General features: G+C 39.9%; 2 non-coding genes across 2 annotated transcripts; both read right to left on the bottom strand.

Annotated features, from left to right (window-relative positions):
- Nucleotides 1-12,753: 12,753 nt before the first annotated feature.
- Nucleotides 12,754-12,857, bottom strand: LOC148545714 (small nucleolar RNA R71). The gene has a single exon (XR_015901913.1). It is a non-coding gene; the product is annotated as a small nucleolar RNA R71 (small nucleolar RNA).
- A 9,072-nt stretch (nt 12,858-21,929) lies between these two features.
- Nucleotides 21,930-22,033, bottom strand: LOC148545715 (small nucleolar RNA R71). Its single transcript, XR_015901914.1, has one exon. It is a non-coding gene; the product is annotated as a small nucleolar RNA R71 (small nucleolar RNA).
- Nucleotides 22,034-26,214: the final 4,181 nt, after the last annotated feature.

The raw sequence follows: 26,214 nt of genomic DNA on the forward strand, positions 1-26,214 counted from the left end.
GAGATTACAATGAGAATGTGCATCAAGGATGGAACAATCAAAGATGGGGGAAGCCACAAGGATTTGGTGAACCTCCTTGTGATTATCAACAACCATTACCATATGCTATGAACCTCATCATCAACATAGCCCTCAACCATACTCACAAGCCCCTTTTTACCAAACACCATTCTATGATCCATACCCCTCATATAACCAATCACCCTTATCTCATCCTTGTGACCATTATGAGAGAAAATCCATAGAACCACCCACATTCCAATACAATTACTCCCAAGAACCACCTCAATACACACCATCTCCATATTTGCACCAAGAAGAACCATCTTCCTATTATGAACCCTTTCTCCAAAATAATGAACCCTCCTATCTACCCAATCTCCAATAGATGACACCCTTGGCCTTCTTCTTCAAGGGCAAGAAGAGATAAAAAGCAAGGAACTAGAATTCACGGCTGCCTTGACCAAGGTAGTAAACACTTTGGCCTCCCGATACTTATGCACTTAAAGTACTTCCATGGCTACATGTGAAGAATTAAATGAAGAGCATAGCATGAAGGAGAGATTGGAAAATCCGATGGAGAATGAAGAGTTAGATTTTGTATTGGAACAATTGGAGGAAGCTATGATTGTTGAAGAAGAGGAAGAAGTGGTCGAAAATTTAGGAGATGTTGAAAGTCTATGGGAATGTAGAATCATTGAGCCCTCTTCCAAGAAGCTTGATATTGATGTTGAGGAAGGTGTACAACCTCCAAAACATATCATGTTTGAAGACTTTGAAGAGGTTGATCAAGAGATAGATTCAATCATTGATGATTCTTATCTACAATTGAATCCTCTCCCATTAGACTGGACATGGAGATTAAAGAAGAAGAGGCACAACCTCCCATGCCCTTGGTAAGAAACAAAGAAGAGATTGAATTGGAAGAAAGCTACCAAGAGGAAGAGGTTGAAATTGAAGAAGCTTGCCTAGAGGTGGAAGTTGTCAAGGAAGAACACAAGGGAGTAGAGCTTGCAAGGCCAATGGAAACACCTCTTCCGAAGCCATCACCATCCATTCTTTCATTCAAGTGGGTAAATCTCTTATCCCTAACCTTTATTATCCCACTTGAATATGGTTTGCTTGAGACGGATGGTCAACTTAGAGCTCTTTGTGGCTTTAAGAGCAAAAGGGAGATGGTTAGCGGTTGGCATTGTAAATCAAAGTTCATGATTGTTGCATGTTCAAGGCTTAATAGCAAGGGTTGGTGTAGAACTAGATTGCTTGGGTCTAGGATGATGTTTGGTCACTTGAGTGAGAATTCCAAAATTATGGCTCCCAAATGGAATAATGATGATCAATTTGAAGATGGGTGTAGAAATAATATTTGGGATCCGGGAATATATGGGTATCAATTTTGGGAGCCCTTAGCTTGTGCGAAACTCCATCAAAACTTGGTAATATTAATTTCGAAGAATGGAGCTTATTGGAAGTCCAAGCATTGGTGGATGTTCAAGGATAGATTCAAGCACAAGCCACCTTGATGAGGAGCTCACCAAATGTCCAACTTAAGGACATAAAATAAAAGTGCTAGGTGGGAGACATCCCACCATGGTAACATTTTTTCATTTTTCTCTTTTGTATATATTGGTAAAATAGGTTTAATTTCATGTTTAGTTTAGTTTGTTGAGTTTATCTAGTAGTTTAGTATGTTAAATAAGGTTTTATGGTGTTTTGGTAGCTGTTTGGAGGTTTGGAATGCTTGGTTTGGTGCAAGAACTTGGAGAAATTTGAAAAACAGAGCACCATGCGACGCGTACGCGTCACACACGCGTACGTGTGACCCTAAGAATGTCAACACCCCACGCATACGCCTCGCTTACGCATACGCGTGACATCAAAATTTTCAGTGTCCAGTACAAAAATCAGAGAGTTGCGCGCGTTTTAGGTTGGAATTGTGCCTCTAGCACAAAATCCATCCACACGTACGCGTCACCTATCTCTCTCTGAACCCACGCGTGAGCGTCGCCGATGCGTACGCATTGCACGCCATTTCGATCATTCATGCATAGGCGTGATATGACGCGTACGCGTGGAGTGCCCTGTTTCACCACTCTTCTTTTCTTCCCCTTGATGAGGGAAAATCAATTCCACACAAACTAACTGGCAAGTATACCGGATCGCATCAAGTAGTAAAACTCACCAGTGTGAGGTCGATCCCACAAAGATTGATGGATCAAGCAATTTTAGTTGGGTGATAAATTTAGTTAAGCTGACAGTTGACGAATTGAGTAAAATTTGATTAACAAAAAGTAAATTGCAAGAAAGCTAGAGTGTAAAATATAAATTGACAGGAAGCTTAAATGACTGAAACTTAAAATGCAAGAAATTCAAAGAGCTGAAACTTAAATTGTAAGAAAGGTAAATAACTGAATCTTAAATTGTGGGAAAGTAGAAGTGCAGAAACTTAAATTACAAGAAAACTTAAATTGCATGAATTATAAAGGGAATTGGGTGCTGGAAATCAAAACAGAAGTGGACAATGTAAATTGCAGTGAAATCAGGAAGCTCTAGGTTGAAGGAATTCAAAGAAAGTGATTCATCAGGGATTGGAGATATCCTAATCCTTCATGAATCAATGGGTCTCAACTCCTTTCTCAATCTTATGGGTAGATCTATGGCAGATTGAAATTGAATGGGTCCCAATTCCTTGACAATCCAATCTCTATAATCAGAATCAATCTTGCCAATTCCTTGATCTAATTGTCATGAGAAGAGGTTAAGTGCATATCTCTCATCCATAAGCCACACTAACTCTCAAGATCTCAATTCCTCCCGAATAGTGTTGATCAAGAGAGTAGTGAAGGATAGAGCTTCAATTCTAATGTAAGTGATTCCCCTTTCGAGGCTCACACCCATATTCAATGGAAGTAAACCCCCTTCTGGAGTGAGTAATTCGCAATCAAAATAGAAAATATCCTATAGCTATACAATTGAGTTGAGAAGAAGAAGAATTTCATTGATTCATTGAGATTACAATAGAGCTCCTCCCCCTAATGAATTTTGGGGTTTAGTTCATCATTGCTCTAATACAAAACAGAAAAGAAAAAGTACAAAACATCCAGACAGAAGACAAATAAAATGAAATTTAAGTGCAGAGTTTTCCAATAGCCTTCCTGATCTGCTAGCTACTATCCAGCCTTCTCAATAAATCAAATTTTCCTCCCTTTATACACTTTTCAATTCAGTCATCAAGTATTTGGATTGGGCTTTCTGGCCTTTGTTGAGGCAAGTCAGAGTGGGTCTTAAGTTGGTATGGTACGCTTCCCAGGAGAACGTAGCGCTCTTAAAATCAACGTAGTGCTCATTCACCGATGCATAGGCATCTCCTACACGTGCGCGTCCTTGTTTGCTCAGTGTACATCACGCGTATGCGTGCCGCACGCCCACGCGTCCTTTAGTAGCACTCTCTTTGAGAGCGTAACGTTCGCGCCAAGAACGCTACCCCACGCATACGCATCACTCACACATACGTGTGGCCTACAAAACATCACATCCACGCTGCAACATCATACACGCATTTGCGCAACCCATAACCAATGTCACATCCACGCGTACGCGTCATGCATGCGTGCGCATCGATGGCAAATCTTCAATTCCAATTTTGAAAGTGTCGCAGGCGCTCGTTCAAAGAGAGCATAACGCTTTTGGCCTGATAGCGCTGATCACACCCACGCGTACGCGTCATGCACGCGTACGCGTGGATCTTCCAAAATTCTTTCCCTTCGCGTAAGCGTCTTGCACGCGTGCGCGTCGCTAGAGTGCGTCGTTCTCCAAATGAGCGCTACGTTCTTCTGCCCTGCCTCTTTCTATGCTTTTTCTTTTCCTCTCTTTAACTACCATCAATCAATCATGCAATCAAATCCTTGCCAAAATCATAAAATTTTGCATCATTCATAATAATCACATAATTCTTGCATAAATCTCATGATAATGCACAAAATTAACAATGTTTGATTGAGCCAAGACAAGCATGAAATTCTCACTCAAACACTTACTTATTGCCTAAGAAATGCATGAAACTTAATGAAAACAAGTAAAAATTGCTAGTAAAACATGCACAAAATGACTTGTCATCACAACACCAAACTTAAATCTTGGTTGTCCCCAAGGAAGCAGTAGATCATGAGAAAAATGAAGGAAAACAGAAAAGCATATTTGTCCTAATTTGAAAGCACTCAGTCTAGGTTCATGGGGTTTCATGTAGACTGTAATTGAAGCTCTACTTTTATTAGTTTTCAGGATTGAGATGTCCCTTTAAGTGCTAACTAAGTTGCTGCTGTGAACCTTATTATTCATCCATCCTTGGTGTTTGATTTTTTTCTGTTTTTCTTTTGCTGAGAAGCTTACACTTTTATTTGCAGCTAAGTGTTATGTGTTGCAGCACCTTTTTTAGCTTTGTTTTTCAATCAACATATACACACCACAGACACTTGGCTTACAATTCTTCTTAAGAACATTGATGCCCAACACCTCTTTGGGTTACTAAATGCCTTGTAATTAGGTTGCTCTTGATAGTGGATTTTTGGTTGATAATCCCGAATTAGTTAATCCAAGTTACCAAGTTTTAAAATACTCCTCAGAACCTAATTATCCAAGCAGATCCTAATACAATAGTACCACAGGCATATATCTTAAGGTCCAAGCCATTGGAGTTTAGCTTTATTATTTCTTTCTTTCATTTTTGTTGCCAATTCTTGGCTTTTCTTTCTTTCCTTCTTACTCTTTTCTTTTTCCAAGGATCTTTATTTACCCAGATTTCACAAACAGTCCTAAGTTCATACTTAAAAAGAACACTCTATCCTTCATCTTTATTAGTGAGCTTACTAACAATCTAGCACATACCACCACTAAACTTTATTCTCACTCCTATCAAATTGGACAATTTCACTTTCTGTTTCAACATTTTCTTTTATTTATGCAGAGGGGAACAAGACATGAATTTAAGCAAGATGGCTTGATCTAGGCATTTTAAACTAGCAGCCTAAAATGATAATACAAAAATAGATAACAGAATGTGATTGAATTATAACTAAACTAATACCACTCAGCAGGGATACAGTTATACTTCCAATTTAAAGCATTTTGAATCAGAGGGAATTAAGTAACAATACAACCTCTTGGTGGTGTTTTCTAGCTCTCCCTTCATCCTCATTATCCATAGCTTTGTCTTCTTCTTTGTGTCCTTGGATGACGGTGTATAATTTTCCCAAGAGATTGGATGAATTCCTACAAAGTTATTGGAAGTTGCTTGTTCCCCAAGCACTTGAAAAATGGTTAGCATGCATGATTGGTTGTATGCTTTTAAACTTATTTTGGCATGTGAACACCAAACTGATTTCCTTGCCACTATCTGTTATGCATAAGATTAAGCATATACATGAAACCTTGTGCTTTTATTAAGAAAACAAATTATAAATTAGAAAGCAAACAATGGTTAAGTAGTTTCCCAGATTGTTTGGAGCCAATGACCCTTTATGCAGAGGGTTGAAATGTGTTCTTAATGAAAATTTTTTTTTGGTGGAACACCAAACTTAGCATCCTACATTCACCATTGAATTGTTTTGGTGTGCAACACCAAACTTAGCTTCTTGCAATACAGATAAATCTACTTAACCATTTTATTGAAATAGCTAGGAAAAGAAAACTACCTCTGGTTGGGTTGCCTCCCAACACGCGCTTGTTTAGTGTCATTAGCTTGACATCTTCCATTCTTGTTCAACTCAGTTCATGAATGCTCTCCTCCTTGTTCGAAGATCCTCCCAGATAATGCTTAGCTCTGTGACCATTTGCTGTGAATGTGTCCTTTGTCAAGGCTTCCATATAGAGAAACCTTGGTCACCCGATAAGGACCAGTCCATTTAGACTTGAGTTTCCCAGGAAAATCTTGAGCCTAGAGTTGTATAATAACACATGCTATCCTGGCTCAAATTCTTTTCTTGTGATCTTCTTGTCATGCCATCTTTTAGCTCTCTCCTTGTATATCTTAGCATTCTCATAAGCTTCCAATCTAAACTAATCCAACTCATTGAGTTGTAATAGCTTTTTCTCTCATGCTGCTTGAGAGTCAAGATTGAGGAGCTTAGTGGCCCAGAAAGCTTTATGTTCGAGCTCCACAGGAAGGTGACAGGATTTGCCATAGATTAGCTGAAAGGGTGACTTTCCAATTGGAGTTTTGAATGCTGTTCCATATGCCCATAGAGCATCATCCAATTTTCTTGCCTAGTCTTTTATAGAGATCCCAACTGTCTTCTCTAAGATTCTCTTTAGCTCCCTATTTGCTAATTCAGCCTGCCCATTGGTTTGAGGGTGGTATGGTGTGGCCACTTTTTGAATTACCCTATTTGTGGAGCAACTTTTCCATGTGTTTATTACAAAAGTGGCTGCCACCATCACTAATGAGGCCTTTAGGCACCCCATATCTGGTGAAGATGTGTCTCTTAAGAAATTGAAGGACTATTGGTGCATCACAGGTAGTTGTTGCTATGGCTTCTACCCACTTGGAGACATATTCCACTATTACCAGAATGTATTTAAAGGAATAGGATGGAGAAAAGGGCCCCATGAAATCTATACCCCAGAGATCAAACAGTTCTACTTCCAAAATAAAGTTTTGAGGCATTTCATTCCTCTTTGTTAGCCCTCCAGCTCTTTGACATTCATTGCATTGGTGCACAAATTCTCTAGCATCTTTGAATATAGTTGGCCAATAAAATCCACTTTGAAGAACATTAGCAGTTGTTCTTTCTGGCCCAAAGTGTCCACCATAAGCTGAATTATGACAATGCCATAGTATGCCTCTTATTTCATTTTCAGGAACACATCTTCTGATCATTCCATCTGGACATCTCTTAAATAGGAAGGGATCATCCCACAAAAATTTATTGGCTTCATATAGCAGCTTTCTCACTTGTTGCCTGGTAAACTCTTGGGGAATTTTCCTTCCAACCTTGTAGTTTGTGATATCAGCAAACCAAGGTACTTGTTGGACTTGAAGAAGATGTTCATCTGGGAACTTCTCATTCACTGGTTGGTGTTCATCTTGGTTGGTCTCCTGTGGTAGTTGATGAGCGGATAATTTTACGCTTTTTGGCATTATTTTTAGGTAGTTTTTAGTAGGATCTAGCTACTTTTTAGTATGTTTTTATTAGTATTTATGCAAATTTCACATTTTTGGACTTTAATATGAGTTTGTGTGTTTTTCTATGATTTCAGGTATTTTCTGGCTGAAATTGAGGGACCTAAGCAAAAATCTGATTCAAAGGCTGAAAAAGGACTGCAGATGTTGTTGGATTCTGACCTCCCTGCACTCGAAATATATTTTCTGGAGCTACAGAAATCCAATTGGCGAGCTCTCAATTGAGTTGAAAAATAGACATCCTGGGCTTTCCAGCAATATATAATAGTCTATACTTTTCCCGAGTTTTGATAACGCAAACTAGCCTTTGAACGCCCACTTTCTACCCTATTCTGGCGTTAAACGCCAGAACTGGCATAAAAGCTGGAGTTAAACACCCAAACTGGCACCAAAGTTGGCGTTTAACTCCAAGAAGAGTCTCTACACGTGAAAGCTCCAATGCTCAGCCCAAGCACACACCAAGTGGATTTCTGCACTATCTGCACTTAGTTACTTATTTTCTGTAACCCTAGCTACTAGTTTAGTATAAAAATTACTTTTAGTGATTTATTTTACATCTTTGATCAGTTATATGCTATCATAGATCATTGTACACATTTGGAGGATGGCCTCACGGCCATGCCTAGACCTTTCACTTATGTATTTTCAACGGTGGAGTTTCTACATCCCAGAGATTAAGGTGTGGAGCTCTGCTATTCCTCATCAATTAATGCAAAGTACTATTATTTTTCTATTCAATTCAAGCTTATTCTTATTCTAAGATATTCATTCGCACCCAAGAACATGAAGAATGTGATGATCAAGTGACACTCATCACCATTCTCACTTATGAACGCGTGCTTGACAAACACTTCCGTTCTACATGAAAACAAGCTTGAATGCATATCTCTTGGATTCCTGGTCCATGCGTTTGATTGTCTCTCCTGACAACAGAGCCTTCAATTCCTTGAGATAAGATTCTTCGTGGTATAAGCTAGAATCAATTGGCAGCATTCTTGAGATCCAGAAAGTCTAAACCTTATCTGTGGTATTCCGAGTAGGATCTGGGATGGGATGACTGTGACGAGCTTCAAACACGCGAGTGTTGGGCGTAGTGACAGACGCAAACGGATTAATGGATCCTATTCTAACATGAGTGAGAACCGACAGATGATTAGCCGTGCGGTGACAGCGCATTTGGACCATTTTCACTGAAAGGACGGACGGTAGCCATTGACAACGGTGATCCCCCAACATACAGCTTTCCATGGGAAGGAGTATGAATGATTGAATGAAGACAGTAGAAAAATAGAGATTCAGAAGCAGCAAGCATCTCCATATGCTTATCTGAAATCCCACCAATGAATTACATAAGTATTTCTTATTTTATATTTTTATTTATATTTTAATTATCAAAACCTCATAACCATTTGAATCTGCCTGACTGAGATTTACAAGGATGACCATAGCTTGCTTCAAGCTGACAATCTCCGTGGGATCGACTGGTGCACAAAATCACAATCACACTTTTATAATTCCGCACAACTAACCAGCAAGTGCACTGGATCGTCCAAGTAATACCTTACGTGAGTAAGGGTCGATCCCACGGAGATTGTCGGCTTGAAGCAAGCTATGGTTATCTTGCAACTCTTAGTCAGGAAATCAATAATTCTTAGATTTAATTGTAAAAAGTAAAAGAACATGAAATAAATACTTGTTATGCAGTAATGGAGAACAGGTTGAGGTTTTGGAGATACTCTGTCTGCTGAATTTTTGCTTTCCTACTGTCTTCTTCTTCCTGCACGCAAGGTTCCTTCCATGGCAAGATGTATGTTGGTGGATCACCATTGTCAATGGCTACCATCCGTCCTCTCAGTGAAAGGTCCAAATGCGCTGTCACCGCACGGCTAATCATCTGTCGATTCTCACTCATGCTGGAATAGGATCCATTGATCCTTTTGCGTCTGTCACTACGCCCAGCACTTGTGAGTTTGAAGCTCGTCACAGTCATGCTATCCCAGATCCTACTCAGAATACCACAGACAAGGTTTAGACGTTCTGGATCTCAAGAATGCTGCCAATTGATTCTAGCTTATACCACGAAGACTCTGATCTGAACCAGGAGGCTAAGAGATAAGCACTCAGTCTAAGGTAGAACGGAGGTGGTTGTCAGGCATGTGTTCATAGGTTGAGAATGGTGATGAGTGTCACAGATCATCACATTCAACAAGTTGAAGTACGAGTGAATATCTTAGAATGGAAGCAAGCGTGATTGAATGGAAAACAGTAGTAATTGCATTAATTCATCAAAACACAGCAGAGCTCCTCACCCCCAATGATGCCAAGGCATCATAGGCTAGTTTCACTAGCATTTTTCTGTTAGTTTTAGTTGTTTTATGCATTTTCTTGAGCTTAAAGTAACCAAAAATGGTTAAATGAAGAACAACGTAATGAACCATCCAAACAATATGATTTTGATGCAAATTCCATGAGTTTTAGTTATATTACTTAAATGCTATGAATGAAAGATTTCTTATGAAATTTTGCAAGACTTTGATGCAATTGTTTGGATGATTTCAGGGAAGAAGAGGCTAAGCAAGGAAGCAACAAAATCAATAAAGGAAGCTTGTATATCACATGTGGAGTTTAAGTTCCAGTTTAAGCCTAAACTGGAGCTTAAACGCCAAAATCATGAAGGATAAGAAATGCTGGGATTGAAGTTTAACCTCCAGTTTGACCTCAAACTGGAGGTTAAACGCCAGAATGAAAAGCCTCACTTAAGGAGCATTCCACGTTTAACCTCCAATTTGACCTCAAACTGGAGGTTAAACGCCAGAATGAGTATGCCACCCAGGGAGGAGTTCCACGTTTAACCTCCAGTTTGACCTCAAACTGGAGGTTAAACGCCAGAACCAGGAAGAGTACCAGGGGCCATTCCACGTTTAAGCTCGAGTTTGACTCAAACTGGAGCTTAAACGTGTTCGATAGTTTTTCTACTCCAGGGTTGCTCTCTCCACCTCCACGTTTAACCTCCAGTTTGACCCCAAACTGGAGGTTAAACGTGTTCGACACCTCCAGGGCCACCATTCTAAGCTTCCACGTTTAACCTCCAGTTTGACCTCAAACTGGAGGTTAAACGTGTTCGACCTCCAGTATGCCTCCACCCTTTTCCACGTTTAACCTCCAGTTTGACCTCAAACTGGAGGTTAAACGTGTTCGACCTCCAGGATGCCTCATTCCTTTTCCACGTTTAACCTCCAGTTTAACCTTAAACTGGAGGTTAAACGTGTTCGACTACATTACTCTCCAGGGCTACCATTCTTCCATTTCCACGTTTAAGCTTCAGTTTAACCTTAAACTGAAGCTTAAACGTGCTTCTACAAATGGCCTCACTGGAAGTGTCTGGCGTTTAAGTTGCAGTTTAAGCTTAAACTACAACTTAAACGCCACTCTTGAAAAGGGTTTCTGGGCCAAAAATATTGTGATTTAAGTTAGTCTTTGAGCACAATTATTAACTTAAACTTACTTTGGTATGAAACCCAATTGAATATCATGGTTTATGGGATTGGGCCTGAAGGATTGATGAGTTTGAAATCTCAATTTATTGAGTCATGTGTCATTATTTGATTATCACTAAGTTGGCTCAATAAATGTTACAGGATCTGGATCAACAACCTCATCAAGATTATGGATCATAAACCCAAGGCAAAAGGAAAGCAAGGAGAGGCCTCAAAGCCCAAGAAGCACAACTGAAGCTCAATATAGAAAGTGTATAAATAGGATAGAAGTTAAGTTAGAGGGGATTTTTTTCAACTTTCACTTTTAGCTAGTTTCTTTTTCTTTGTAATTGAATTCAGAGCTATGATTCACTAAACCCCCTTTCATTGGGTTAGGGAGCTCTATTGTAATTCAATGAATCAATAATAGTTTATCTTCTTCTTCAATCTTTTCTCTTGAATTTTGTTAGAAAGCTTCTCGATCTAATTCCATTGAGTAGTTGTCTTGGGAAAGAAACTACTCATACTTGGAATCCTTCGGAGCCTTGGGAAAGGAATGAAGGATTCATGCTAGAGAAGCTTTCTCACAATGGATTGGATTGGGGTTTGGATGGATATTGTGACATGTAATCCTACCAAATTGTGGTTCATGAAATTGTGTGGTATAATCAGTGATCAAGCATCATCTCTTCTTATGAACATTTAAACCAAGGGATTGGGAATTTGTTTGTTTTTAGAGAGCATTGGTGAGCCAAGGAATTGGGATCCAATCATATAAGATTGCCAAGCAAAATTCAATGAATGCATTGGTTGAGGAAGAGATATACATGTTTTGATTCGGAGATTTCAATATCTCCTAAACCCAATGAATTCCCCATTTCTGATTTCCACTTTCTCTTTACATTCTGCAATTCAATTCTTGCCATCACCCCCATTCCCTTTTAATTTCAGCAATTTACATTCTGCTCTTTAATTCATGCAATTTAAGATTCAGCCATTTAATTTTCTTGTCATTTACTTTTCCCGCCAACTTTACATTCTGCAAATTCTCATCTCAATCTTGATTCCGCTCAACTAGAACACACTTCTAATCCGAATTGCTCACTCAACCAATCCTTGTGGGATTCGACCTCACTCTATTGTGAGTTTTTACTTGACGATAACCGGTGCACTTGCCGGAAGGAATTTTGCCGATCGTGCAATTTCCTAAATCGTAGCATAACTAGTTTATGTGCATCAAGTTTATGGCGCCGTTGCCGGGGATTGGTTTTCGATTGACAATTCTCAAATTGGAAGCTAACTAGATTGAGCAATTTTCTCTTGCTTTGTTAATTCTGTTCTAAATACTTGTTGAATTCTGCACTTGGTTACATGCTTTCCTTCTTTATGCCTTTAAATTCATGCAACTAACTCACTGACTCACTAACTGTTTGAATTAATTCCTCAACTGAGCTAACCATACTCTTCCATTAACCAAGAGTATTTTACTTGTTTGTGTTTGAGCTGTGTTCTTGTATGACAGGTAGGAGAGGAGAGACATCAACTCCTCCATATACCGAACCGGAAAGGACCCTTCATAGACTTAGAAGGGAAGCAAGAGGGAAGAGAGTAGTGGGAGAAGAGGAATCTGAAGGAGAATCTGAGGACAATTTTGAGGAAGCTCTAGATCTCAACATGGATAGAGAAGTTCACAACCATGAGAGAGCTGATGGAAACAATGCCATTCCTGAGAGGAGGGTTCTTAGTTCATACATAAACCCAACCTCTGGGAATTGTGGTAGTAGCATCCAGAAACCACCCATTCAGGCCAACAATTTTGAGCTCAAGCCACAGCTAATATCATTGGTGGAAAATCATTGTTCCTTTGGAGGAAGTGCTAATGAAGACCCAAACCAACATCTCACAAAATTCCTGAGAATTTGTGACACTGTGAAGTCCAATGGAGTCCAGGAAGATGCCTATAAACTGCTCTTGTTCCCATTTTCACTTAGGGACAAGGCAGCTAAGTGGCTGGAATCATTCCCAAGGGGGAGTCTAACCACATGGGATGAGGTGGAAGGCAAGTTTCTGGCACGTTTCTACCCTCCACAAAAGGTCAATAGGCTTCGATCTGAGGTCCAGACTTTTAGACAACAAGATGGTGAAACTCTCTACGAGGCATGGGAGAGATTCAAGGACTTGACAAGGAAATGCCCACCAAACATGTTCTATGATTGGGTGCAATTGCACATCTTCTATGATGGGCTCTCTTATGAATCAAGGAAGGCTGTAGACCATTCATCAGGAGGTTCATTGAACAAGAAAAAGACTGTGGAAGAAGCCATTGAAGTGATCGAGACAGTGGCTGAAAATGAATACTATTATGCATCAGAAAGGCACAACACTAAGGGAGTCATGGAGCTGAACCATGTTGATACAATTCTAGCCCAAAACAAGGTGTTTGCCAAGCAACTAGCAGAGCTTACCAGGCAATTAGAAACAAAGCAAGTGGCTGCAATACACACACAAGATCAAGAGGAAGTAGGCATTGAAGGAGGTGATTGGGATGAGGTTAACTATGTGGGAAACCAACAAAGGCAATCATATGATCCACACTCCAACACTTACAACCCAGGCTGGAGAAACCACCCAAACTTTGGGTGGGGAAACCAACAAACCCAACCACAAAACCACAAACCTTACAACCACAACCAACAAAACAATTCCACATACCAAAACTCCAACCAAAGATCATACCAAGCCACACAAAACACTTACCCCCAATCATCATATCATGGCCAAAATAATCAACATACCCAACCTAATCCTAACCAACAATTTCAAGATCAATTAAACCGGATGGAAGGAATGATGGCAACCATGAGCCAAGACATAATTGAATTGAAGAGCTTCAGGGATGATGTGAGAACTACCTTAAGAAACCATGGTGAAAAACTCAAGAGGTTGGAATCTCAAGTAGGAGAGCTATCTCAACAGGCACCCAAATCAACTGCAGTGTTCCCTAGTGACACAGAAAAGAATCCTAAGGGGGAACAAAAGAGAGTAAGATGGGAAGAGTGCAAGGCCATCACCATATTGAAGGAAGTCTCAGAAGAAGAAGGAATCAGGTCCTCACAGCAGGAACCAGAAATCTTGAAAGAAGTTGTGGAAGAAGTTAAGCAGGAAAGTGGAACTGAGCAAGCCAAGGATCTGCAAAAAGGCATGATGGAAGTATACCAACCAAAAGCACCATTTCCTGAGAGGTTAGGAGGAGGTGAAAAAAGGAAAACCTATTCAAGGTTTCTAGAGACATTTAATTCTCTGCATGTCAATATTCCCTTTCTTGAGATTCTTCACCAAATGCCCACACACATCAAGTATTTAAAGGAATTGTTAAGCAAGAAAAGAGTTTTGAAGGGAGGACAAACGGTAACAATGAACAAAGAATGCAGTGCTCTCATCAAGAAGGACACACTCTCTAAGAAAACGGACCCAGGAAGTTTTCATATCCCTTGCATCATAGGGGAAACAAAAATTGACAGAGGATTCTGTGATCTAGGAGCTAGCATAAATGTGATGCCTCTAACTCTTATGAAGAAGCTACAACTGAACGAGGTGAGATCCACTGATGTAATCATACAACTGGCTGACAAAACTCAGAAGCAAGCTGAAGGGGTAGTTGAAAATGTGCTGGTGAAAGTAGGAGATTATTATTTCCCCACAGACTTTGTCATTGTGGACATGGAGGAAAGCTATTTACACCCTATCATTCTGGGCAGACCATTTCTAGCCACTACTAGAGCGCTCATAGATGTAGAACAAGGAGAACTAATTCTGAGAATACATGATGAACAGCTCATTTTCAAAGTCTTCAAACCTGCATCTGAGCCTGAACCAGAATCTGAAAAGCCTAAAGATGATAGTAGCCATCCGTGTTTGGAGGAAAGTAATCCAGCAGCTGAGACTCTAAAACAGTCATTGGAAGGCAAACAAGAGTTGCAAGAGTTAGAGCCACAAGAATCAGTGGAAACAGATCAGAAGGATCCTCCTGACATAAAGGTCAATGAAGAAATCCTCAAGAGAAAGGGAAGAGTGATAGGGAGATTGCCAAGAGGATGGAGAAACAAGAAAATTCCCACTGAAGGTTTTTCTCCAGGAGATAAAGTGATCTCAAGTCATTATCTGCAAATCCCACCTGGCCTCAAGACCATTCCTTCTCAGCTCCCTCAAGTGTTCACAATCAAGAAAGTTCTTTCTTTGGAACATTTAGAGGTCATGAATGAATCAAGAGGGGACGTTTTCATAGTGAGAGGAGAGGACGTCAAGCACTACAATCCACCCTAACAAGGGACAACCGTCAAGCTAGTGACGTTAAAGAAGCGCTTCATGGGAGGCAACCCATGTTTTTAGTATCCTTAATCTTTAGTGCTTTGCTTTACATCTAATAAAGTATGGTTTCTTATGCATGAACTTGAATCCTCAGGACAACTATTGATTAAGTGCACTAAACCGTGCATGTAAATTACAATTGGTCTCTAAGTTTGGTGTGCCTGATGGCACTCCCAAATCTTACTCAAATTGAATTCCATCTTTCATTCAAGGTGCACAACCAAACATTAAGTTTGGTGTTCTTTTTGAACACAGTTTATGAAAAGCAAGAAGTTCCTCTGGATTTCAAAATTCATGACAAGTATACCATTCACATATTTTAATGCTTTAGTTTCAATTACTTAGGGTAGTCACTTTGTTTAGAATCAAAGAGCCAAGATGACTATGCTTTATTAGAAATATGCACACTCATTAAGGACAACCAATATGGATTTCATGTCATCAGGAGACTTAACCAAAAACTAAGTTTGGTGTCCAAATCATAAGTGTGCATACATGTAGAAGTCACGGCTATAAGCTCATAAAGACAAGCATTGATTTACATGTGCAAATACTATTCATAATTCACATGGACCGAAAAATGATAGCAATTTTGTTTGTTTGTGCAGGTACAAAAGAAAAGACAAAAATGGAGGAAAAAAGACAAAGGGAGGTACGTGCTTGGTCAAAAAGAAAATTCATAAATCTTTGAAACTAACACATGGGAAAAGGAAGTTCTGCAAGAAAAGAAAGCTACATGTACAACCTAATGCATCCAGAATACTTCCAAGAAAATGAAAAGCCAATCGTCCTTATCCACAATTCATATATTTACCATCAAGCCACCCTTCACAAACCACCCTAGCCGTTCATTTTTCACTCATGGGCACTATAAAGAACCACTTGGGGAACGAGTCCCACACCATCAATCCTCCTTCATACACTTTTTCCTTCATCATAGCATAACCATCTCTTGCCGAAAACAATCTCACCACACCTCCAACAACACTTCTTGCTTCACCTTGTCAACTTTAGTTGTCACTTACCAAAATGGCAGCTTCATCTAGCCACAAAAGAAGAAAAGACAAGCAGCCAATGGAGGAAAACAGGGGATTCGATGCATGGAGATACAGATCAGTGTTCCATGAGATTCAAGCCGAATGGATGAGACCTAAAACGGTACTAGCTGAGGTCCCCTTTGAACTTGAGAAGGATGAGTTCCCAGGTGTTTGGGAAAAGATCAAAAAGAGGAAGTGGGAGCTCCTAACTAAGCCAATCACTAGAATCAACATCAACTTGGTGAAGGAGTTTTATGCAAATGCAGTAAGGGAGGATCAAACCAAGAACCCCACATACAAAAGCTATGTGAGAGGGGTGGAGGTTGACTTCAGTCCCAAAGCAATCATGAAAACTCTTGGCCTGAAAAACATACATTTCAGCCAAGCAAGTTATGACGAAAGGATGAGAGGAGAACCTGACTATACAACTATTGCTGAAGACCTTTGTGCCATCAGAGCTGAATGGGTGAGAAAAACAAGAGGGGCTCCAAGAGTCTTGAGAAGAGGAGACCTAACACCTGAAGCTAAAGGGTGGTATGCAATAGTTAGGAGATCCATCCTACCCACTGCAAACTCTTCAGAAATAGTCCCTAAAAGAGCCATCTTGCTACATTGCATTATGGTTGGAGGAGAGATCAAAGTTCATAAACTCATTGCTGAACAGATACAAGAGTTTAGTGAGAAAAGTGACCCTGAATCCTGGCTTCATTTCCCTAGCACCATCATTAGACTATGCATCGATGCCCAAGTACCACTTGAGGATGAAAGACCTAATTGGCTATATCCTGGGCTGGCCATAACTGCACACAGAATGACTCTTGGCCCAACTCCTCCAAGACATACAAGAAGAAGAAATGAAGAAGGGCAACAAGTGGAAGCCGAGCAAGAAGCAGAACAAGAAAGACAAGAAGGAGAAGACAGAGAAGAAGAGCAAGAAGAGCAAGCAACTCCTGAAAGAAGACAACGTATTCCCAGAGACCCCATGGATATGAGCAGAATGCAAGAAATCATGGAAGGAATGTCTCAGCAATACACGAGGTCTCAGGAAAGACAAGAAGACTTTCATCTAAAAATGATGGATATGCAAAGGAACTTTGAATCAAGATTCTTTGATCTGCAAAGGGAACAAAATCTACACTTACAGGAATCCTTCAGCCACATATGCCAACACCAAGATGCCAATGTCTTGGCAATCAAGGAAGCCACCACTTTACAGAATGCAAGATACTCAGTCCAAGCTGACTACAACATCAGTTCGCAAATCAAGCTTAACTACATAGGGGAACATCTACACAAGATGGACCCAGCATTCCCAGCTTATGATGAGTATTTCAAAGGGAGGAAAGAAGGAGAAATAAACAAGGCAATGATCCTTGAAAAAGGAGTGGAAGAAACGATGAAAAAGGCTGGATTCTGGAAAAAGCTCATAAGAAAAGACAAAGGAAGCACAAGTGGTCAAAAAGAGGCAGGAAGCAAGAAGAAGCAGGATCCCAAGAATTAAGAAGAACCAAGCAATAAATAAGAGGTGGTCTCGTTCCTTAATAATCAAATGATAATTGGTGAATTGTCTTTATGAACGTGTTTTCATCATAAGTCATTTAAGTGTTAGGTGGAGTCTTTTTATGAGTCTTTTTTTTAGTATGTGTGTTTGTTAAGTGCTTTGAATAAAGTGAATGCCTAGATGTTTGGATATAACTTCACCTTCTTAAACAAGTGCGTGCCATGCTTGTTCTGTTTCCAAAAATAAAAGAAAAGTGTGAACAAAAGTAACTTGGCTAAATTAGTGACAAATCAAGTAGAATTAAGTGGTGGTATGCATGCTTGATTGTTTAGTCACATCACTAAAATTAGAGTGTAGAATTATCATTTTTTATGTAGAAGTAAAAATTGTCTATGGATCTTGATGAATAAATGTCTTTGGCCATGAAAAAGAAAGAAAAAGGAAAAGAAAAAGCCACGGAAAAAGGCAACCAAAAAGCAAAAAAAAAAAAAAAAAATTGAGAAAATAAGCTAGGCACCAATGGTTTGAACTTCTGAGACAAATGCCTGTGGTGTTTATGTATTAAGGATATGCTTGGATGAATAGGTTCTGAGGAGTGTTTCAACACTTGGTAACTTGGGTTAACTAACCCGGGATTATCAACCAAAAGTCCACTATCAAGAGCAACCTAAATACAAAACATTTAGTCACACAAAGAGGTGCTGGGCACCAATGTCTCAAGAAGAAATGTGAACTAAAATGCCTAAGGTGGATATGTGTAGTGCACTGATAAGAAAAAGAAAATGCCAAAGGCTTGTGCAACACATGACACTAAGCAAACAAGGAGCAAAAGAAGCTCTAAGAAAAAGAAAAGAAAAACAAAGAAGAGAAAAGTGCCAAAGACATAAGAATAACAAGAGGCCATAGCAATTTTTGATGGATGCAATGAAAAAGTGATAATCCTACCTGATAAGTATGAAAAAGTGATGCTGCAACTTTCTGCATAAAACCCTTCTGATGAACTTCAAATGCTTGCTAATATAGCCAATGTAATTGCTTTCTGTTTCATACTTTCTTCTCAATTAACTCAGAACTTGCTTAGGGACAAGCAAGTATTAAGTTTGGTGTTGTGATGCCAAGGCATCATAGGCTAGTTTCACTAGCATTTTTCTGTTAGTTTTAGTTGTTTTATGCATTTTCTTGAGCTTAAAGTAACCAAAAATGGTTAAATGAAGAACAACGTAATGAACCATCCAAACAATATGATTTTGATGCAAATTCCATGAGTTTTAGTTATATTACTTAAATGCTATGAATGAAAGATTTCTCATGAAATTTTGCAAGACTTTGATGCAATTGTTTGGATGATTTCAGGGAAGAAGAGGCTAAGCAAGGAAGCAACAAAATCAATAAAGGAAGCTTGTATATCACATGTGGAGTTTAAGTTCCAGTTTAAGCCTAAACTGGAGCTTAAACGCCAAAATCATGAAGGATAAGAAATGCTGGGATTGAAGTTTAACCTCCAGTTTGACCTCAAACTGGAGGTTAAACGCCAGAATGAAAAGCCTCACTTAAGGAGCATTCCACGTTTAACCTCCAGTTTGACCTCAAACTGGAGGTTAAACGCCAGAATGAGTATGCCACCCAGGGAGGAGTTCCACGTTTAACCTCCAGTTTGACCTCAAACTAGAGGTTAAACGCCAGAACCAGGAAGAGTACCAGGGGCCATTCCACGTTTAAGCTCGAGTTTGACTCAAACTGGAGCTTAAACGTGTTCGATAGTTTTTCTACTCCAGGGTTGCTCTCTCCACCTCCACGTTTAACCTCCAGTTTGACCCCAAACTGGAGGTTAAACGTGTTCGACACCTCCAGGGCCACCATTCTAAGCTTCCACGTTTAACCTCCAGTTTGACCTCAAACTGGAGGTTAAACGTGTTCGACCTCCAGTATGCCTCCACCCTTTTCCACGTTTAACCTCCAGTTTGACCTCAAACTGGAGGTTAAACGTGTTCGACCTCCAGGATGCCTCATTCCTTTTCCACGTTTAACCTCCAGTTTAACCTTAAACTGGAGGTTAAACGTGTTCGACTACATTACTCTCCAGGGCTACCATTCTTCCATTTCCACGTTTAAGCTTCAGTTTAACCTTAAACTGAAGCTTAAACGTGCTTCTACAAATGGCCTCACTGGAAGTGTCTGGCGTTTAAGTTGCAGTTTAAGCTTAAACTACAACTTAAACGCCACTCTTGAAAAGGGTTTCTGGGCCAAAAATATTGTGATTTAAGTTAGTCTTTGAGCACAATTATTAACTTAAACTTACTTTGGTATGAAACCCAATTGAATATCATGGTTTATGGGATTGGGCCTGAAGGATTGATGAGTTTGAAATCTCAATTTATTGAGTCATGTGTCATTATTTGATTATCACTAAGTTGGCTCAATAAATGTTACAGGATCTGGATCAACAACCTCATCAAGATTATGGATCATAAACCCAAGGCAAAAGGAAAGCAAGGAGAGGCCTCAAAGCCCAAGAAGCACAACTGAAGCTCAATATAGAAAGTGTATAAATAGGATAGAAGTTAAGTTAGAGGGGATTTTTTTCAACTTTCACTTTTAGCTAGTTTCTTTTTCTTTGTAATTGAATTCAGAGCTATGATTCACTAAACCCCCTTTCATTGGGTTAGGGAGCTCTATTGTAATTCAATGAATCAATAATAGTTTATCTTCTTCTTCAATCTTTTCTCTTGAATTTTGTTAGAAAGCTTCTCGATCTAATTCCATTGAGTAGTTGTCTTGGGAAAGAAACTACTCATACTTGGAATCCTTCGGAGCCTTGGGAAAGGAATGAAGGATTCATGCTAGAGAAGCTTTCTCACAATGGATTGGATTGGGGTTTGGATGGATATTGTGACATGTAATCCTACCAAATTGTGGTTCATGAAATTGTGTGGTATAATCAGTGATCAAGCATCATCTCTTCTTATGAACATTTAAACCAAGGGATTGGGAATTTGTTTGTTTTTAGAGAGCATTGGTGAGCCAAGGAATTGGGATCCAATCATATAAGATTGCCAAGCAAAATTCAATGAATGCATTGGTTGAGGAAGAGATATACATGTTTTGATTCGGAGATTTCAATATCTCCTAAACCCAATGAATTCCCCATTTCTGATTTCCACTTTCTCTTTACATTCTGCAATTCAATTCTTGCCATCACCCCCATTCCCTTTTAATTTCAGCAATTTACATTCTGCTCTTTAATTCATGCAATTTAAGATTCAGCCATTTAATTTTCTTGTCATTTACTTTTCCCGCCAACTTTACATTCTGCAAATTCTCATCTCAATCTTGATTCCGCTCAACTAGAACACACTTCTAATCCGAATTGCTCACTCAACCAATCCTTGTGGGATTCGACCTCACTCTATTGTGAGTTTTTACTTGACGATAACCGGTGCACTTGCCGGAAGGAATTTTGCCGATCGTGCAATTTCCTAAATCGTAGCATAACTAGTTTATGTGCATCAAGTTTATGGCGCCGTTGCCGGGGATTGGTTTTCGATTGACAATTCTCAAATTGGAAGCTAACTAGATTGAGCAATTTTCTCTTGCTTTGTTAATTCTGTTCTAAATACTTGTTGAATTCTGCACTTGGTTACATGCTTTCCTTCTTTATGCCTTTAAATTCATGCAACTAACTCACTGACTCACTAACTGTTTGAATTAATTCCTCAACTGAGCTAACCATACTCTTCCATTAACCAAGAGTATTTTACTTGTTTGTGTTTGAGCTGTGTTCTTGTATGACAGGTAGGAGAGGAGAGACATCAACTCCTCCATATACCGAACCGGAAAGGACCCTTCATAGACTTAGAAGGGAAGCAAGAGGGAAGAGAGTAGTGGGAGAAGAGGAATCTGAAGGAGAATCTGAGGACAATTTTGAGGAAGCTCTAGATCTCAACATGGATAGAGAAGTTCACAACCATGAGAGAGCTGATGGAAACAATGCCATTCCTGAGAGGAGGGTTCTTAGTTCATACATAAACCCAACCTCTGGGAATTGTGGTAGTAGCATCCAGAAACCACCCATTCAGGCCAACAATTTTGAGCTCAAGCCACAGCTAATATCATTGGTGGAAAATCATTGTTCCTTTGGAGGAAGTGCTAATGAAGACCCAAACCAACATCTCACAAAATTCCTGAGAATTTGTGACACTGTGAAGTCCAATGGAGTCCAGGAAGATGCCTATAAACTGCTCTTGTTCCCATTTTCACTTAGGGACAAGGCAGCTAAGTGGCTGGAATCATTCCCAAGGGGGAGTCTAACCACATGGGATGAGGTGGAAGGCAAGTTTCTGGCACGTTTCTACCCTCCACAAAAGGTCAATAGGCTTCGATCTGAGGTCCAGACTTTTAGACAACAAGATGGTGAAACTCTCTACGAGGCATGGGAGAGATTCAAGGACTTGACAAGGAAATGCCCACCAAACATGTTCTATGATTGGGTGCAATTGCACATCTTCTATGATGGGCTCTCTTATGAATCAAGGAAGGCTGTAGACCATTCATCAGGAGGTTCATTGAACAAGAAAAAGACTGTGGAAGAAGCCATTGAAGTGATCGAGACAGTGGCTGAAAATGAATACTATTATGCATCAGAAAGGCACAACACTAAGGGAGTCATGGAGCTGAACCATGTTGATACAATTCTAGCCCAAAACAAGGTGTTTGCCAAGCAACTAGCAGAGCTTACCAGGCAATTAGAAACAAAGCAAGTGGCTGCAATACACACACAAGATCAAGAGGAAGTAGGCATTGAAGGAGGTGATTGGGATGAGGTTAACTATGTGGGAAACCAACAAAGGCAATCATATGATCCACACTCCAACACTTACAACCCAGGCTGGAGAAACCACCCAAACTTTGGGTGGGGAAACCAACAAACCCAACCACAAAACCACAAACCTTACAACCACAACCAACAAAACAATTCCACATACCAAAACTCCAACCAAAGATCATACCAAGCCACACAAAACACTTACCCCCAATCATCATATCATGGCCAAAATAATCAACATACCCAACCTAATCCTAACCAACAATTTCAAGATCAATTAAACCGGATGGAAGGAATGATGGCAACCATGAGCCAAGACATAATTGAATTGAAGAGCTTCAGGGATGATGTGAGAACTACCTTAAGAAACCATGGTGAAAAACTCAAGAGGTTGGAATCTCAAGTAGGAGAGCTATCTCAACAGGCACCCAAATCAACTGCAGTGTTCCCTAGTGACACAGAAAAGAATCCTAAGGGGGAACAAAAGAGAGTAAGATGGGAAGAGTGCAAGGCCATCACCATATTGAAGGAAGTCTCAGAAGAAGAAGGAATCAGGTCCTCACAGCAGGAACCAGAAATCTTGAAAGAAGTTGTGGAAGAAGTTAAGCAGGAAAGTGGAACTGAGCAAGCCAAGGATCTGCAAAAAGGCATGATGGAAGTATACCAACCAAAAGCACCATTTCCTGAGAGGTTAGGAGGAGGTGAAAAAAGGAAAACCTATTCAAGGTTTCTAGAGACATTTAATTCTCTGCATGTCAATATTCCCTTTCTTGAGATTCTTCACCAAATGCCCACACACATCAAGTATTTAAAGGAATTGTTAAGCAAGAAAAGAGTTTTGAAGGGAGGACAAACGGTAACAATGAACAAAGAATGCAGTGCTCTCATCAAGAAGGACACACTCTCTAAGAAAACGGACCCAGGAAGTTTTCATATCCCTTGCATCATAGGGGAAACAAAAATTGACAGAGGATTCTGTGATCTAGGAGCTAGCATAAATGTGATGCCTCTAACTCTTATGAAGAAGCTACAACTGAACGAGGTGAGATCCACTGATGTAATCATACAACTGGCTGACAAAACTCAGAAGCAAGCTGAAGGGGTAGTTGAAAATGTGCTGGTGAAAGTAGGAGATTATTATTTCCCCACAGACTTTGTCATTGTGGACATGGAGGAAAGCTATTTACACCCTATCATTCTGGGCAGACCATTTCTAGCCACTACTAGAGCGCTCATAGATGTAGAACAAGGAGAACTAATTCTGAGAATACATGATGAACAGCTCATTTTCAAAGTCTTCAAACCTGCATCTGAGCCTGAACCAGAATCTGAAAAGCCTAAAGATGATAGTAGCCATCCGTGTTTGGAGGAAAGTAATCCAGCAGCTGAGACTCTAAAACAGTCATTGGAAGGCAAACAAGAGTTGCAAGAGTTAGAGCCACAAGAATCAGTGGAAACAGATCAGAAGGATCCTCCTGACATAAAGGTCAATGAAGAAATCCTCAAGAGAAAGGGAAGAGTGATAGGGAGATTGCCAAGAGGATGGAGAAACAAGAAAATTCCCACTGAAGGTTTTTCTCCAGGAGATAAAGTGATCTCAAGTCATTATCTGCAAATCCCACCTGGCCTCAAGACCATTCCTTCTCAGCTCCCTCAAGTGTTCACAATCAAGAAAGTTCTTTCTTTGGAACATTTAGAGGTCATGAATGAATCAAGAGGGGACGTTTTCATAGTGAGAGGAGAGGACGTCAAGCACTACAATCCACCCTAACAAGGGACAACCGTCAAGCTAGTGACGTTAAAGAAGCGCTTCATGGGAGGCAACCCATGTTTTTAGTATCCTTAATCTTTAGTGCTTTGCTTTACATCTAATAAAGTATGGTTTCTTATGCATGAACTTGAATCCTCAGGACAACTATTGATTAAGTGCACTAAACCGTGCATGTAAATTACAATTGGTCTCTAAGTTTGGTGTGCCTGATGGCACTCCCAAATCTTACTCAAATTGAATTCCATCTTTCATTCAAGGTGCACAACCAAACATTAAGTTTGGTGTTCTTTTTGAACACAGTTTATGAAAAGCAAGAAGTTCCTCTGGATTTCAAAATTCATGACAAGTATACCATTCACATATTTTAATGCTTTAGTTTCAATTACTTAGGGTAGTCACTTTGTTTAGAATCAAAGAGCCAAGATGACTATGCTTTATTAGAAATATGCACACTCATTAAGGACAACCAATATGGATTTCATGTCATCAGGAGACTTAACCAAAAACTAAGTTTGGTGTCCAAATCATAAGTGTGCATACATGTAGAAGTCACGGCTATAAGCTCATAAAGACAAGCATTGATTTACATGTGCAAATACTATTCATAATTCACATGGACCGAAAAATGATAGCAATTTTGTTTGTTTGTGCAGGTACAAAAGAAAAGACAAAAATGGAGGAAAAAAGACAAAGGGAGGTACGTGCTTGGTCAAAAAGAAAATTCATAAATCTTTGAAACTAACACATGGGAAAAGGAAGTTCTGCAAGAAAAGAAAGCTACATGTACAACCTAATGCATCCAGAATACTTCCAAGAAAATGAAAAGCCAATCGTCCTTATCCACAATTCATATATTTACCATCAAGCCACCCTTCACAAACCACCCTAGCCATTCATTTTTCACTCATGGGCACTATAAAGAACCACTTGGGGAACGAGTCCCACACCATCAATCCTCCTTCATACACTTTTTCCTTCATCATAGCATAACCATCTCTTGCCGAAAACAATCTCACCACACCTCCAACAACACTTCTTGCTTCACCTTGTCAACTTTAGTTGTCACTTACCAAAATGGCAGCTTCATCTAGCCACAAAAGAAGAAAAGACAAGCAGCCAATGGAGGAAAACAGGGGATTCGATGCATGGAGATACAGATCAGTGTTCCATGAGATTCAAGCCGAATGGATGAGACCTAAAACGGTACTAGCTGAGGTCCCCTTTGAACTTGAGAAGGATGAGTTCCCAGGTGTTTGGGAAAAGATCAAAAAGAGGAAGTGGGAGCTCCTAACTAAGCCAATCACTAGAATCAACATCAACTTGGTGAAGGAGTTTTATGCAAATGCAGTAAGGGAGGATCAAACCAAGAACCCCACATACAAAAGCTATGTGAGAGGGGTGGAGGTTGACTTCAGTCCCAAAGCAATCATGAAAACTCTTGGCCTGAAAAACATACATTTCAGCCAAGCAAGTTATGACGAAAGGATGAGAGGAGAACCTGACTATACAACTATTGCTGAAGACCTTTGTGCCATCAGAGCTGAATGGGTGAGAAAAACAAGAGGGGCTCCAAGAGTCTTGAGAAGAGGAGACCTAACACCTGAAGCTAAAGGGTGGTATGCAATAGTTAGGAGATCCATCCTACCCACTGCAAACTCTTCAGAAATAGTCCCTAAAAGAGCCATCTTGCTACATTGCATTATGGTTGGAGGAGAGATCAAAGTTCATAAACTCATTGCTGAACAGATACAAGAGTTTAGTGAGAAAAGTGACCCTGAATCCTGGCTTCATTTCCCTAGCACCATCATTAGACTATGCATCGATGCCCAAGTACCACTTGAGGATGAAAGACCTAATTGGCTATATCCTGGGCTGGCCATAACTGCACACAGAATGACTCTTGGCCCAACTCCTCCAAGACATACAAGAAGAAGAAATGAAGAAGGGCAACAAGTGGAAGCCGAGCAAGAAGCAGAACAAGAAAGACAAGAAGGAGAAGACAGAGAAGAAGAGCAAGAAGAGCAAGCAACTCCTGAAAGAAGACAACGTATTCCCAGAGACC

This window comes from Arachis ipaensis, chromosome B9, assembly GCF_059453495.1.
Source record: "Arachis ipaensis isolate K30076 ecotype BB chromosome B9, ASM5945349v1, whole genome shotgun sequence".
NCBI lineage: Eukaryota > Viridiplantae > Streptophyta > Magnoliopsida > Fabales > Fabaceae > Arachis > Arachis ipaensis.